The sequence below is a fragment of the Nicotiana sylvestris genome, chromosome 4 (genome assembly GCF_000393655.2).
Source record: "Nicotiana sylvestris chromosome 4, ASM39365v2, whole genome shotgun sequence".
NCBI lineage: Eukaryota > Viridiplantae > Streptophyta > Magnoliopsida > Solanales > Solanaceae > Nicotiana > Nicotiana sylvestris.
The window spans coordinates 164,824,500-164,841,794 of record NC_091060.1 but is presented as its reverse complement, the minus strand read 5'-3'; positions in this window follow the sequence as shown (position 1 = coordinate 164,841,794).

Below are 17,295 nucleotides of genomic sequence, written 5' to 3'. Positions count from 1 at the left end.
TTTCTCGATGTTTTGCTTTTTTGAACTATGTTTGTGTTCTTGTTAAGCATGTTTCGTCTGTTCTGTTTAAACCCCCATCCTTTCTTAAGTTCCAAAGTTGTCTGAACATGTTCTTCATGTCGTAAAATGGTTTTCTTTTCTTTGATTGTTTCAAGCCTTCTATTGTATTTGCCTGATTCTCATAAGACTCCCTGAGTCTGTTCACTTGCCTTCTCATTTCTGTGTTTGATTCGATGGGGAAACCCTAGAATTTGGGGGGGTTTTCTTGAAAAATCAAATTAGGGTTCCACTTTGGGACCTTGTACCTTCAGACTCACTATGAGTCTTTGGTTGAACTTGTATTCTTTTGTTTATAATTCTAAATACTTCGATGTTAGACTCTTCTGTTTGAAGTGTTTGCTTTATATATGATAAACTCTTCTTTCAAAAGGTCTTTTGCCAACTTGTGATTGATTCTGAATTCCTTTTTATGAGGATTGATTGAGTGTTACTGATTTTCTTTAAAATAAGTTTCTCTTCACCTTTTTTGGGTTGGATCCATTCGTGCCAAGGCTCAAACCTTGATTTTTACTGACTGTTGATTGATTGCCTTTCCTTATTTGCCCAAATCGTGTACTACTAGACTCTTTCCTTAAATAAGTTTCTGTATATTTACCCTTATTGTACTGCCTTAGAAAAGATTTTAAAATCAAAGCCTTTCCTTATTTGTCATGCCCGTTTGAAATCAATCCCTTGGCTGAAGGGAAATTTGTGTGATTGACTTGCAAAATTATTTTCTTACCTTCTTTTCACTTGTCTTCTGCACTATAAAAGGGGCTACCCCTTTTGCACTTAACAGAGAGAGACGAGGACATACACAGAAAGACTTCGAACTTTTCAATACTTTCTCTACTACTACTTTCTCAACCTCTAGTATTGAGCACTCTACTCCTCTTCTCTTTCTACTTTCTGAAACATTCTTAAGTTATCTTTGAACTCTCAAGTATTTGCTGAGGACTCGATTTTGCTCCTGCTAACTTCTGGTTGTTTACTTGTTTTTGTTGTTCTGCTATTCTAGTACTTGCAACTGGTATGTCATTCTTAGTTAAATAATGCCCCTCAACTATGTGTTTATTTCCTAGCCTGTCATGCTCACTCTTTCACCATGTGTTTACATCTTAGTCTGTTATGCTTTCTTTCCTTATGTTTCTGCAACTCTGTATGTGCTCTTCTCATGTGAATCCCTTCCCTTTACCCCTTTGTATGAGAGTACAGTTCTAGCCATGACAGCACTCTGTTATTGCTGCCCATGACTTTGAACTAGGTTCTTTTGAACCCTTTACTCGAATCAGTTCCCACTTCCCTTTTCCCCTTTATATGCTAAGCCTGATTTGGGTTTGGTGGTGTCCTAATCACCATCTAGACTCAAGTCTGACCTCTAAGGTCTGCTATTAACTTGTTTGGACCAAACAAATGGTCAGGGGTGTGCCAGTCAACACCTATGGCTGGGTATGACCACCATTTGCTATGGCTCCCCAATCCCTCTTTCACTTTGCACTCATTCCTAGTTCTAAGTTCTGCTCCTCTCTGGTAAGCCATGCTTTGGGACCCTTGAACTCCCACTGAACTTGGATGTCTGAGGGCTGGCTATTCCGCACTGCACTATTCTAATTCTAAATGTTATCCTGAGTGTAAGCAATGCCGGGAATCCTTGAGATTCCTTGGAACTTTGAAACACTTTGGATAAAGAGAAGGCTTTGGAAATTCGGAATTGGTTAATCACATGTTATTGGACATTAAGATTGAATTAGGCTGCTCGGATCTAGCTGTTAGTTTTTAATGTATTTATTTTCTTTCTTTTGGTCTGTAATAATTTGTATAAAGGATTTGGGGAATATAGTAAAAGGGTGTGGGAGGGGTTTTACATTCTTGCATCAGTAGGGGTAGAAACCATGCTTTAGGATTTAAATTTTTTAGAAATCCTGCCTATAGGGCTGTTCAATATTTCTGGTTCCACATCACCTAGAGACCATGCCTATAGGGTCAACGCTTCATTGTGTTAAAAATCACATAGAAATCATGCCTATAGGACTTAACGTTCATGTAATCAATGCATATAGAGATCATGCTTATAAAAATGCATATGCATTAGGAAAACTGTAGGGTTAATTAACACAATCATCTATTACAAGTTCAATAAGAGGTTTTAAAAAATCAAAATAGATATCATGCCTATAGGATCAAAATCAAACTCGTCTGATTCGCTTAGAGTAATAATAATCTATTAACTGGTCCTTAACGTCTTAATACAGCAACGATTTCAGAAGTCTTAATTCTTTGACAAAAACTCTCCTGACTCAGTATGCTTTTAAATCCCTCAAATCGGCATCTTTTTCTGAAACAGATTCTTTTTAAACATTCTGTCTAAACGTTTTACTCAGACCCTGAAATTGTCTTTTAAAACAGTTGCAACTTACCCTTTCCTTAGATATTTCTATCTCTGAAACTCTTTCACAACCATTTCTGTGTTTTATTTTTACTGCAGTCCATACTTTCTTTTCAAAACTCCTCTGCATTAGACTACTTTTTCCTGAAACCAGTACCTTTTAAATCATTCGCTTGAAGTACCTTAATTTCTGACAATTGGATCCAAGTTTCCTAATGCAGACTTTCTATTTATACATATGGGTTGAACCAATCCGTTCGCTGTTTAAGTTTAATTTAAAGACCAAATCAGTATGTGCCAAGACATGCTAAACTAAGTGTTTGTTTGATTAAGGGGTTTACTTGAGCCTTACCTATTTGTTTTGTTCATCCTTATATTTGTTACTTGTTTTGTATGTCGCAACTAGAATTTTAACCTTTGAACCCCATATATGCCTATATCCCTTTCCTTCCCCTCTAGGATTAGAAGTCCTGATACCCCGGGACTGATAGGTTGGGACGGGTACTAGCATGCAATAAGTAAACGAGACTGATCGCGTTTAAATACCTTAACGGGGTGGGAAGTGTAGATATGAATATGATGACCGATGCACTAATATCACGTGCGACCCCTCTTCTGAGGAGTGATCGTTGGGTATTGCATTGAAGTGATCCATATTAATGATAAACTTAGGACTCCTCTCCCTTTACTTGCTTTCATCTCTTCTTGTAAAACTGTTCAAATCCCTTTTTCATGAATTTCTGCCCTCTCTACTTATCTTTGAAAATTTTCAACTTGGTCGCAATCTTAGGTGCGAATCCTTATTTGAGCTTTGATTGTTTACTTGTAAAGTCACAATTGCAACATGGTCGGGAACCACACTAGTGGACCTTGAGGGGTGCCTAACACCTTCCCCTCGGGATAATTTCTAGCCCTTACCCTAATCTCTGGTCTCTTCATCTCAAACCCTTCTTAAAGTGTCCTAGTGCACTATAATCATTAGGTGACGACTCTTCAACTTTTAAACCCAATTCTCGAAAGGGAATAGAGTTGTCCTCCCAATGTCGTATACCCGATTTCTGACCCCACGGTTAGAGGAAAAGGGGGTGTCAACAGCATGGCGACTCTGCTGGGGAACTCCTTTAGGCTTTTACCTTTGCATGTTGTTTGTGACTTTATTATCTCATTAATTGCTTTATTTATTGTCTTTTATTCTTTCACTACGAAACTAACTTGGCTCTTCATGTCTTTTCTTTCCTTTAGTTGCTTTCCTTTACTACTTTATTTCAATGTTGTTGTAATTACCGTAATTATTGTAATCATTTATCTTATGAACGTGAAAATACATGTCAATTTAATTCATTCTTGTAAACTGCATCTTCAACATCATATTCCACTCGTGCCAAACAAACACCATAACAACGCTTATAATGAGTGGTTGCGCTCTTCCAATATTATCACCCTTTAAATTCGGCAAAGGCGTATTTGCCCTAAAACCAGTCGATCAGCGGTGCAGTCGACGGTTCCGTGCCTTTCCCTCTTGAGTTGTCTGCTCAAGGGTACCTTGTCTAGCACTTCAAAAGCAGAAACCTTATTTCGTTAAACTGTTCATGCATCATGGTCAAACCTAGCCGAGTCAGTTATGTTATCCGCATAATGACTCATCAAGATAGCCTTGTCCAAAGTCCATCGGGTTTCCCTGAAACCCAAATGGACACCTACATGTTCTGTGCATTTATTTGGAGGACTAAATGCTTTTATGCTGATTATTGGTATTAAATAGTCGAGTCCGGTGGGGGTGAGGTCTTAACCCTTTTGTTTTGCAGAAAATGAATGACAAAGTTCCTGACTTCGGTATGGTAAACATACCTTCACTCTTGCAAACTTGGTGGAGAAACCTCCCATCGAGCAATCAAATCAACGAATGGAAAGAGAGAGTCACCAAGGCTAGTGAGAAGCTAGAATACCTGGAGTACAGCTTGCTGGAATTGGAAGGGAAAGTGAGGAAAAGAGTCATCGACTGTCAAAATGTTGAGGAAGGCAAAGGAGAACGTCTGGCGATAGCATTTTTACTGGAAAATCTGCGCGAGCTGGAGGACTTGATCAACGAGAACATTCAACCTGAAGAAGGTCCTTCTGGGACCAAGTAGTTAGGAGTCTTTCTTTTCACTTTTAATGTAATAAGGCCAATAGCCATTAGTGACATTTTTACTTTCCGCTATTTTAGTGTCGTTTTGGGATTCGTCTTATTTTTATCAATAAAATGAGGCACTTAGCATTATAAGTTCTCCAAGCTAATTTGTCGCTAGGCCTACCTCAGGCACAACGAGGCACCCAAATTAGGACGCGATTTATATTCTTGAACAATGTGTTTAAATATTGCAACAATTTTCTTCTTATAACCTGCACTAACTTGTTACCTTTTGTTTTTCTTTATTTTTATTCCCCTCCCCTAAGGTTAGTTCGTGCATTCTGGCACCATCATCATACAGTACGAGATCCAAAGGCCCTCCACCTCTTCCTCCTCCAAGTCCTATTAGAAACAAGAACAAAAGCAAAATGGGAGATGCAAATACTAGAAAGGAAATTGAGGAGACTTCTCAGAATACTCCAATTACCAAGGGAACTGCTGCTCACCTTGAGCAGACATTGCTGAAATTCCAGGAGGAATTGGACCAAGTCCGGAACTTGGCAAGCCTATCAATCACTCTTGCCGCTCCTGATGTTAATGCCCAAAACACCGCACCTCCACAGAACACCCCACAACCACCAGTACAACCCGCTCACACCCAAGCTTACAACACATGCAATAATACTCCATTGCTCATTCCTGAACCGCAAAACACCACGAACAACCACCTCCACAATACTCCTGTCTTTGTAGACACTATACCCCACTACACCCAGCCAATCTCAGGTGTATCTGACTCAGACGATAAAGACTCCCTTATCAGGACTTTGGCCGCTGAACTCAAGAAGCTAGCCAGCCAGGTCCAGGGTGTCGAAGGCAGCAAAGGCGTTGAGGGGTTGAACTACAAGGATTTTTGTGTTCAACCAGATGTTGAACTCCCGGAGGGGTACAAACCTCCCAAGTTTGAGATGTTCGACGGTACAGGTGATCCCAGGGTCCATCTAAGAATGTATTATGATAAGCTGGTAGGAGTTGGAAGGGACGAAAAGATCCGCATGAAGCTGTTCATAAGGAGCCTGAAGGGCGATGCCCTATCTTGGTACATTAGCCAGGATTCAAAGAAATGGACAAGTTGGGTGAGCATGGAATCCGATTTTATGAACCGATTCAGGTTCAACACAGAGAATGCACCAGATGTGTTCTACATTCACAATCTAAAGAAGAAACCCATAGAAACCTTTCGCGAGTATGCTACTCGTTGGAGGTTAGAAGCTGCTAAGGTCAGGCCAGCCTTAGAGGAAGAGCAGATGAACAGGTTTTTTGTCCGGGCTCAGGATCCGCAATACTATGAAAGGCTGATGCTGATAGAGGGTCAGAAATTCTCCGACATCATTAAGTTGGGGGAGAGGATCGAAGAAGGTATCAAGAATGGTATGGTCACTAATCTCGAAGTATTACAGGCCACCAATAAAACCTTACAGTCTGGTGGAATGGCAAAGAAATGGGACGTGAATTCCGTAATGGCTGTGCAAAGAACCAAATACCAAACATATCCCTCAACTTCACTCACATATCAACCCTCCCCAAGTTACCAAGCACCCTCACCCACATGCCAAATTCCACCACCCGCCTACCAATCACCTCCACCACCCACATATCAACCCACTTCACCAAGATATTCCCATCCTGCACCTGTGTACCAAGCATATAACTCCCAACCTTCTCATTACCCATCACCACCTACTCGCCAAAGCTTTCCTTGACCCAGACCAAATTTCGACCGTAGACCTCCCAGACAATATACCGCCATTGCTGAACCAATTAACCAACTATATGAAAGACTTAAAGTAGCCGGTTATGTTGCCCTTATCCCAGCCATAACTCCAGAAGATCCCTCCCAATGGGTCAACCCGAACAAAACCTGCGCATACCATTCCGGGATGAAAGGCCATACCATCAACGAGTGTCGCTCGTTGAAAGAAAAGATTCAGACCTTGATTGACAATAAGGTCATTATAGCAAAGGAGCTTATTCCCAATGTTCGCAACAACCCTCTGCCTGACCACAAGGGTGGAGACATTCATATGATCGAGATTGAGGATGATTGGGACCACAAAGGGTCAATCGAGTTGATTGCTGAAGGAGATGAGCCTAAGAATTCGACGATCACCCTCAATCCCATTGTTGTTTAGATCCAACCTTCTGAGGGCGATGAGATAAATGTGTCTGTATCGCTCGAGTTCGAAGCGCCTCCTGCAAAGGCGTCGAGGCCAATTGAGGTTGAGTTTGGGATCCCAAAAGCACCTGCACCGTTTGAAGTTGATGTGTTACCCCCGAGGATGCCTATTCCAGTTTCCATGACATAAGTGACGCCATTCAATTCAAGCGCCATACCTTGGGATTACACAGCGGAATCTAGGAGAAAAGGGAAGACGCATACTGGAGAAGCGATCGCCGCACAGGGCATGACCAGAACCGGCAGGATATACACTCCGGAACATTTAGCTGAGTCCAGCAAGCAAGCCTCTGGACAGTCTATCAAAACTGGATCCGATGACCTTTGGAGAAAGATACAGGCCAAAGAATACTCGGTCGTTGGGCAACTGAACAAAACACCAGCGCAGATTTCCATCCTGGCTCTTTTGCAAAGCTCTGGGGCACACAAAAATGCCTTGATGAAAACATTGAGTGAAACTTATGTTCCCAGCAACATAACGGGAGGCGAGATGGCAAATATGGTAGGACAAGTGCTGGAAAGCCACAAGATCACCTTCCACGAAGATGAGTTACCACCAGAAAGATTGAGTCACAACAAGGCGTTGCATATCACCGTGCAATGCAAAGATTATTTCATCACCAGAATCTTGGTTGACGGAGGATCCAGCCTTAACATTTGTCCACTAATAACTCTCAGGACATTGGGGAAAGGTTTGCACGATATCAAAGACGGATCCATCAATGTTAAAGCTTTTGATGGGTCCCAAAGATCCACCATTGGGGAAATTAGCCTATGCTTGCAGATGGGACCTACCTGGTTCGATGTGGACTTTCAAGTTATAGACGTCCCGACATCCTACAATTTGTTGCTAGGACGACCCTGGATCCACACCGCTGGGGTTGTGTCATCAACCTTGCACCAAGCTGTAAAATTTGAATGGAATCATCAGGAAGTGATCATTCATGGCGACGACAGCAACCCTATATACAGTCGCCAAACCATCCCGATGATCGGAGGCAAGAGAAGAATAGGCGGAGAAGCATACCACCACATCGAGCGAGTCAACAATGTAGACAAGGATAAATGTTGAGATAACAAGATTGAAAGTATCCTGAATTGGTGTGGGTACGAACCTGGAAAGGGACTCGGCAAAAACCTCCAAGGAATCCCCAAACCCATTAAACTGAAGAAACATGGCACTACATTTGGTTTGGGGTATAAGTACACTCGGGAGGAGTTCAATCATTGGTCGCCACCATGGCGCGATCCCTACTACCCACTAGAGCACCCGATACATCACCTAGAGCAAACTTTCCAGCCGGCGGATACTATATATGGGTCGGAGGAAGATGAAGCATTGGCAGTTGTGAAGAATCTGTTCCTGGAGGATGATGATATGGATTGCAATGTTATTTTCGAGGAGGAAGTGGAGGAAGGCCCTTTTATACAAGCTGTGAACCGAGGGAAACGCCTCACCAATTGGTCGGTCAGAACCACCAGGGCCCGGAAAGCTTCGGGGTAGCAAGGCTAAGCAAAAGCACCATGCATCACATTTTTACTTTTTACTAGCTGATTTTATTTTTGCATTGTCTTTAATTTTGAAAAGAGCTCTAGTATTCAAAACAATTATGAAAGCATTTTCCAAGTTTATTACATATCTCGCTCTTATTACTTTTCTCTATCATTTACTTTATTTTACACAACATTACTATTACATATCTTGATGATGAACCAACGACTGTGACTTGCAATGAGGCAACGCAACAAACAGATATAGATTCAGAGGAGGATGATATACCAGAAGAGGTTGTCGGAGAGGTCGAGAACTTTGAGAATAGGCCTAAATCTAACTTGGACGAAACTGAGATTGTTGATTTAGGGGATGCAGAGAATATCAAGGAAACGCGCATCAGCGTGCATTTGTCACCATCAGAAAAGAAAGAGTACACCGAGTTCCTAAAAGAGTATGAGGACATCTTTGCATGATCTTATGACGATATGACTGGTCTCAGCACATCCATTGTAGCTCACAAGTTGCCAACAGATCCGACATGCCCGCCAGTAAAACAGAAGCTCAGAAAGTTCAAACCCGACATGAGTTTGAAAATCAAAAAGGAGGTTACCAAGTAAGTCAAAGCCAAGGTTCTCAGGGTAGTAGAGTATCCGACATGGTTAGCCAACATCGTGCCCGTACCAAAGAAAGATGGGAAGGTTAGAATCTGCGTCGACTACCGGGATCTCAACCGAGCCAGTCCCAAGGATGACTTCCCCTTGCCGAATATATAGATCTTGATCGACAACTGCACCAAGCATGAGCTGCAGTCGTTCGTCAATTGTTTTGCTGGGTATCATTAGATATGGATGGACGAGGAAGATGCAGAGAAAACGGCTTTTATCACGCCGTGGGGGATGTATTGCTACAGAATGATGCCGTTTGGATTGAATAATGCTGGGGCCACCTACATGAGAGCCATGACTACCATCTTTCATGACATGATACACAAGGAAATCGAGGTATATATGGATGACGTCATCATCAACTCCAAGAAAGCCAGGGATCACATGGCAGATCTAAGAAAGTTCTTCAACAGACTTAGGAGGTACAATCTGAAACTGAATCCTGCCAAGTGTGCATTCGAGGTTCCTGCTGGAAAATTATTGGGTTTCATCGTGAGCAGTCGAGGAATAGAATTGGATCCATCAAAGGTCAAAGCTATCCAAGGATTTCCACCGCCAAAGAACAAGAAGGACGTGATGAGTTTCCTAGGAAGACTCAACTATATCAGCCGGTTCATAGCTCAATCCACGGTTATTTGTGAACTAATCTTCAAAATGTTGAAGAAGGACGCTGCTACCAAATGGACTGATGATTGTCAGAAAGCTTTTGACAGAATCAAAGAATACCTATCAACGCCGCCGGTCTTGGTTTCGCCCGAGCCAGGAAGACCCCTATTGCTTTACCTTACGGTATCGGATAGAGCATTCGGTTGTGTTTTAGGGCAACATGATGAAACAGGGAGAAAGGAGTAAGCCATTTACTATCTCAGTAAGAAGTTTACACCGTACGAGGCCCGATATTCTCTTTTAGAACGCACTTGTTATGCTCTGACTTGGGTTGCGCAGAAGTTGAGGCATTACTTCTGTGCTTACACTACTTATCTCATATCCAGAATGGACCCTCTGAAGTATATCCTCCAGAAGCCCATGCCCACTGGCAAGATCGCCAAATGGCAGATCCTACTAAGTGAATTCGTCATTGTTTACGTGACCCAGAAAGCAATCAAAGGGCAAGCCTTGGCGGACCATCTCGCCGAGAATCCCGTAGACGGAGAATACGAGTCCCTAAAAACGTATTTTCCCGATAAAGAGGTATCTTTCATAGGAGAAGATATTGCAGAATCCTATGATGGTTGGAGGTTGTTTTTCGACGGAGCTGCAAATTTCAAAGGAGTTGGCATAGGAGCAGTCCTAGTGTCAGAAACCGGTCAGCATTACCCGGTATCCGCCAAGCTCAGGTTCCCTTGCACCAATAATATGGCCGAGTACGAAGTCTGTGCCTTGGGGCTCAAAATGGCCATTGACATGAATGTTCAGGAGTTACTAGTGATCGGGGATTCGGACTTGCTCATACATCAGGTTCGAGGAGAGTGGGCAACCAAGAACTCTAAAATACTCCCCTACTTGCATCACATACAGGAGTTAAGTAAAAGGTTCACAAAGACAGAATTTCAGCACGTCCCCAGAATCCAGAACGCGTTTGCTGATGCATTAGCTACTTTATCGTCCATGATCCAGCATCCAGATACAAATTTCATTGACCCCATCCCAGTAAAGATTTATGAACAGCCAACTTATTGTGCCCACATTGAGGAAGAAGCAGATGAAAAACCATGGTTCCATGACATCAAGGAGTACTTGACAACAGGGGAATATCCAGGACTTGCCAACGCTACTCAGAAGCGTACACTTCATAGGTTATCCAGCAACTTTTTTCTCAGTGGAGGAATCCTGTACAGGAGGACTCCCGATTTGGGTCTACTAAGGTGTTTCAAAGCAAAAGAAGCATCCAGGCTATTGGACGAGGTGCATGCAGGGACCTGCAGACCGCACATGAATGGTTTTGTTTTGGCAAAGAAGATACTCCGAGCAGGGTATTTTTGGATGACTATGGAAACAGACTGTATCCAGTATGTTCGCAAATGCCATCGCTGTTAGCTACATGCAGATATGATAAAGGCGCCTCCAAATGAGCTTACTGCGACAAGCTCACCATGGCCATTCGCCGCTTGGGGAATGGATGTTATCGGACCTATCGAGCCTGTCGCATCAAATGGGCACAGGTTCATCCTAGTGGCACTCGATTATTTTACCAAATGGGTCGAAGAAATATCATACAAGGCGGTCACTAAGAAGGTTGTGGCAGGTTTTGTCCGCGACCGCATTATTTGTCAGTTCAGGGTTCCGGAATCAATCATCACCGATAATGGTTCCAATCTCAACAGCGACTTGATGAAAGCAATGTGTGAAACTTTCAAGATCAAACACAAGAACTCTACAGCCTACAGGCCTCAGATGAATGGAGCTGTGGAAGCAGCCAACAAGAATATCAAGAAGATACTAAGGAAGATGGTTGAAAGGCACAAACAATGGCATGAGAAGTTATCATTCGCCTTATTGGGATACCGCACTACAGTCTGCACATCGACCAGAGCAACTCCCTACATGCTGGTTTATGGTACAGAGGCGGTCAACCCCACTGAGGTAGAAATCCCCTCCTTAAGGATCATACAAGAAGTAGAATTGGATGATGCAGAATGGGTAAAAGGTCGCTACGAGCAGTTAGCCCTTATAGATGGGAAAAGGATGAATGCGGTTTGCCACGGTCAGTTGTATCAGAACAGAATGTCCAGAGCCTTCAACAAAAGGGTTAAGCCAAAGAAGTTTACACCGGGGCAACTGGTTCTGGGTTAAGTCCCCAGCAGAGTCGCCAGAGCTGTCACACCTCCTTTTTCCGGCACCGCGAGGTGCGTAGGGAGTTTTTTCCAATTAAAGGACAGTCGAAACGGGATTGGTTTAATTATTTCAGAGTCGCCACTTGGGAGATTTAGGGTGTCCCAAGTCACCAATTTTAATCCCGAATCGAGGAAAAGAATGACTCTATATTACAGTCTGCGTACCAGAAATCTGGATAAGGAATTCTGTTAACCCGGGAGAAGGTGTTAGGCATTCCCGAGTTCCGTGGTTCTAGCACGGTCGCTCAACTGTTATATTCGGCTTATTTATCTGATTTTTAATACAATTATGAACCATGTGCAAATTTTATCTTTTACCGCTTTATTATTATTATAATTATTATTTTTTTTAGGAATGTGAACATCGCTTAAAACATATCTTTGGATTGTGTCACATGAAATGCACCCACAATACGAAACATATTTTATTTGATGTTTTAGGATTTAGATTTGGGTCGCATGAAATGCGCATCCGAGTTTAAGAAGGTAAAATTAATTAAATCGCGCCTAAAGAGTCTAACGCGTCATTATCTTTGGGGAAGGAAGTGAAATTCACTAAACAATCCATCCCAAATTCTAAGTAATTTTTTTTTAATAATTAAATAAATAAATGAGATTGGAGAATCCTATAAATTTTGTATTATTTACATCTATTTATTTTTAGCGATATCCTTTAATAATATCCTTTAATGACTACATTTTTATTATTACTAAGTTTTTTATACATATAAAATCAATATCTACATTCTTGAAAATGACATATTAAATAGAAGAGAAAAACAAATATTAACAGAAAGTAATAAAATTATAATCATAAATACAACATGGAATTATCGAAAAGTAAAAAAAATAAAAATAAAAAAAACTAATTATCCCATAGTTGGATTAAAATTCAAATTATTAGTAAGACTTAAGCTTATTGAAACTAATTATTTACAAATACTGAAAATTGAAAGAAATAAAAATAAAAACTTGAGTACTAAATCATATTTCTAAAAATTTAAACAATTTAACATTAACTAACTTTGTTTTAATTCATCATGTCCTAATACTTGTTTGCAAACTAATTCATGTTATAACTGAAATTGACTACATGATTCGGATTAACTTATCGTTGACGAAAAACCTTCTGAATAAGGAACTTAGTTAATTTTTGCCAAACTGATTCCCAAACTGATTCAATAACGCCATTTTTACGTTATTTCTTCTATTTTTTTTATTAAACAGTTTTAATTAATAATCAGGCTTAAATATATTTCCTAATAATCTGGTAAAGGCGTTATTTAATATGTCGCTATAATATGCCTAGTTATGCCGATGACAGTGATTTACAGAATAATAATACATGAATAACCTAAATACAATACAAAAATTAAATTAAACTAAATTAAAAATTTAACACTCCATTCTTCATTTCAGCTTACAAAATGCCAAAATTACAGTTGTGTACCTGATATTGTCAATATAAGAAGAAGAAAGTCAGCAACGTAATACGTAACACAGCAACAGCAACAATAACCAGCAATAACCAGTCAACGAAAATCCCAGTGACAGCTTTGAAAAATTCAAAATAAAATCCAGGAATGCCGAAAATAATGGACAGAAACCAAAGGAAATTTTCAGATTTTTGAAAGGCTAGTTAATCTTCAACCCTTAATTTCTACACCTGTATACCAGAATATTTCTCAGGTGTGTACTACTTTCTCTTCTAATTTTCAAATTTTTTTTCTTTGTATGTTTTTTCTTTTCTTGAGAGTTTCAATGTTTTTTTTTTCGGAATAAATGTTCAGCCTTTTTTTTGTCAATCTCTTTTTTTCTGTCCCCCCTTTTGTGTTCAAGACTTCACACATATATATCCCATCCCATAAATCAATTAAAATCAATCCCTTTCTCTACCAAACTCATTATCTTCCCACTCATCCCCATTACATTAAATAAATATATCACACCACCCCATTATATTTTTGTCCCCCATGCTTTATTTAAAATAATGCAAGATTCCCCTTTAATTTAAATCTTGTCCCCCCTTTATATTAAATAATCATATCACAACCCACCCCATTTCATTTTGTCCCCCATGCTTCAAATAAACAATTTCAAAATGTACAATTCCTAAACTACCCCTTCCGACCTTACTGAAATTACCAAACTACCCCTGAACGTATTACAAATTTACCAAACTACCCATCAGCTATAACACATCAATTAATCAAACTTAACCAAAATATAGACAATATGATCAATTTCTAACAATGTTCAAACAACAATATGAACACGGATGAACATCATAACAACAATATCACATGAACATGATTTTAACAACATTTCAACAACAAATCACATGAACACAAATTGAACAACCAAGAACAACTAAAATTTGATTGAACAATATTTTAGCAACAAACAATCCTATTTTCGGATTCAACACCAACAATAAACAAAGTATGAAGATTTCTAAACTCAGTCATATTGAACTTAAAATCAACTCTAACAACATTACAACAAACAATTCTTATATTAAACTTTAAACAAAATTATGAGAACAATTCAAGAAATAATCATAAATGGTAAACAAGAAATCAAACTATACAAAATTTGGATTCAAGATCATCCAAACAAAGTATGAACATGAATTAAATCTATATTAAACAACAAGCATGACGGATTCAAACGATTAAATCAATATATTTCCTTCAACATAACTAAAAATTTTTTAGACAAATAACAAAATTGTTGTTAGAAACTATTATGAACTTAAACTTGAACTTAACAATATTAACAATTTCTAAAAATACATTAACACATGAAACAAATTGAAGAAATAATCAATTAAATTTCAATTTGAATCTAACAAACATCAAACTAACAAATATTTATTCTAACAATAAAACAAACATGAAATAAACATGAAAAATAACTAATTAATCCTTCCTTTGAAATCTGAAAAATTTATCTAACAAACAACATATGAACATGAACTAAAAATTAAGTCAAACGATAAACAAAACAAACATTTGCCGATTTTAGATTCGAAAATATCAAAAAAAAATGCGGACAATATAAAACTCAAAAATCCACTAACCGGATCGACATGAAATATGTACGGACTGACTCGATGAACCTCGGCCAAAGCTCGACCAAACGGCAACGAACACGAACCTACGAAACCAACTGAAGCCGCGCCGATGCAGCAGCAACAGTTGTCGCGGCAGAAATGCATGAACAAAGCAGCTGGGATTCACTTGTTTACGTGAAGGAGACGGAGTGAAGCAGAAGTCATGAGAGCAAGTGGTCGACTGGTTCTGTCGACTGGTTCTATCCATCGACTGAAGACGCAGCAATGGGGAGGGGAAAAAACTGGACGAGGCAGCAGCAACTCGGAAGCGATGGTCGACGAAGGCAATGGCAGCAGTAGCAGCTGCGTGAGCAGTAGGTGGGCTGTTTGGGTCGTCCCTGATTGTCGACTGTAATCGATAGAAATGGGGGTTGACGACGAGGGTAAGGGCAGTCGGAGAAGAAGGCAGCGCAGTAGCAGCTGCGTGAGCAACAATGGCGACTGGCCATGGCGAGGGTGAACAACTTGGACATAAGACGTCGATGTTCGTTCGGACGAAGAAGATGAAGCAACGGAGAAACCATGGACGACGTCGACGGAAAAGATGAAGACGTGAAGATGGAGGGGAATGGGAGAGGGAAGCCATGGTTGGGCTTTGGAGTTTTGAGGAAGAAGAAGGAGAATAGGGGGGCGGATGCTTTAGGCATTTCTTAGGGTTTTCTTAATTTTTTTTTTTTTTTTATTTTGTTTGTAAAATAAAAGGGGTGTTGGGTTATGGACTGGGTCGACCCAGTTCGAAATGGACTGGGTCGTAGGGAAGGTTGGGCCATTTTTTGGGCCTATGGCTTGAAATCGAAGAAGAGGCCCAATTCCGACTTTCTTTATATTTTCGCTCTCTTTTCTTCTTTTATTTTTCTAAAACTAAATTATAAAAATACTTAAACTATTATTAAGAACTAAATTAAGTTATAAAAGCGCAAATTAATTCCCAATAAAAATTAACGCACAATTAAGTATTAATTAAGCATAAAATTGTATATTTGGACATTAAATGCTAAAAATGCAAACGATGCTTATTTTTGTAATTTTTAAATTTTTGTAAAACAAATTTAATTACTAACAACTATAGAATTAAATCCTACATGCAAAATGCGACATATTTTTGTATTTTTTATTAATTTATCAAATAAACACGCACAGACAAATACAAATAATTATTCAAAATGTCACAAAATATCACAAAATGGCACACCAAGAAAAATCATTTTATTTTTGAATTTTTTGGGAGTAATTCTCATATAGGGCAAAAATCACGTGCTTACAGCTGCCCCTCTTTGCCCGGATACACGAAGGGTTTTCGTGCAAAGATAAAGCGAGCGATTTTTGCCCATTCGCGTACTCCGTTGAAGCATTTTTTTGAAAAAGATTTGACCGAACCTTTGCTTCAAAGGTTTCCTACATATCCTGGGCTAAACAGGAATCAGGTCAATGTAGTTCGGGAAATTTTGGTAGCTGGGACTACCGTTGGACTGCAATGTTACTGTTGTTGCATGCTATTATTATTGCTTACCGATCTCCTTGTTACACCGTGCTTAAAAAAACAAGAAGCTAGGCTAGAGTACAATTTATTTTTGTTGCCTTGCTTCCTTGTCTGCTTGCATTTCTTTCGGTGCTTTTCTTCCGATGCTTTTCTTCCTTTTGACACATGGACTTGAGTTTATGCTGGGACCCCTTGTTGCAACCTTCTGCTTCCCGGTGCTGGGGAATTTTATTGTTTATTGCTGGGGATTCCTGTTGTAACCTTCCGCCTTCTGGTGGGGTTACTGATTCCAAACTCTGTAATACAAGACTAAAAAGTTGCTTCAATGCAAAATTATGAAATGTATGCCCGCATTATACTGGTGGACGACCTAGAACTGAAATGTATTCCCGCATTTTACTGGTGGGCGACCTAGAACATGAAATGAAAACATAAATGTATACCCGCATTATACTGGTGGGTGACCTAGAAATGGAAAACTGAAATGTATGCCCGCATTATACTGGTGGGCGACCTAGAACAGAAAAGTATTCCCGCATTATACTGGTGGGTGACCTAGAACTTAAAAGTATTCCCGCATTATACTGGTGGGCGACCTAGAACCTAAATGTATTCCCGCATTATACTGGTGGGCGACCTAGAACTTAAAAGTATTCCCGCATTCTACTGGTGGGCGACCTAGAACTTAAATGTATTCCCGCATTATACTGGTGGGCGACCTAGAACATGAAATGAAAACATAAATGCATACCCGCATTATACTGGTGGGTGACCTAGAACTGAAATGTATTCCCGCATTATACTGGTGGGCGTCCTAGAACATGAAATGAAAACATAAATGCATACCCGCATTATACTGGTGGGTGACCTAGAACATGAAATGAAAAGACAGAAATGTATTCCCGCATTATACTGGTGGGCGACCTAGAACATGA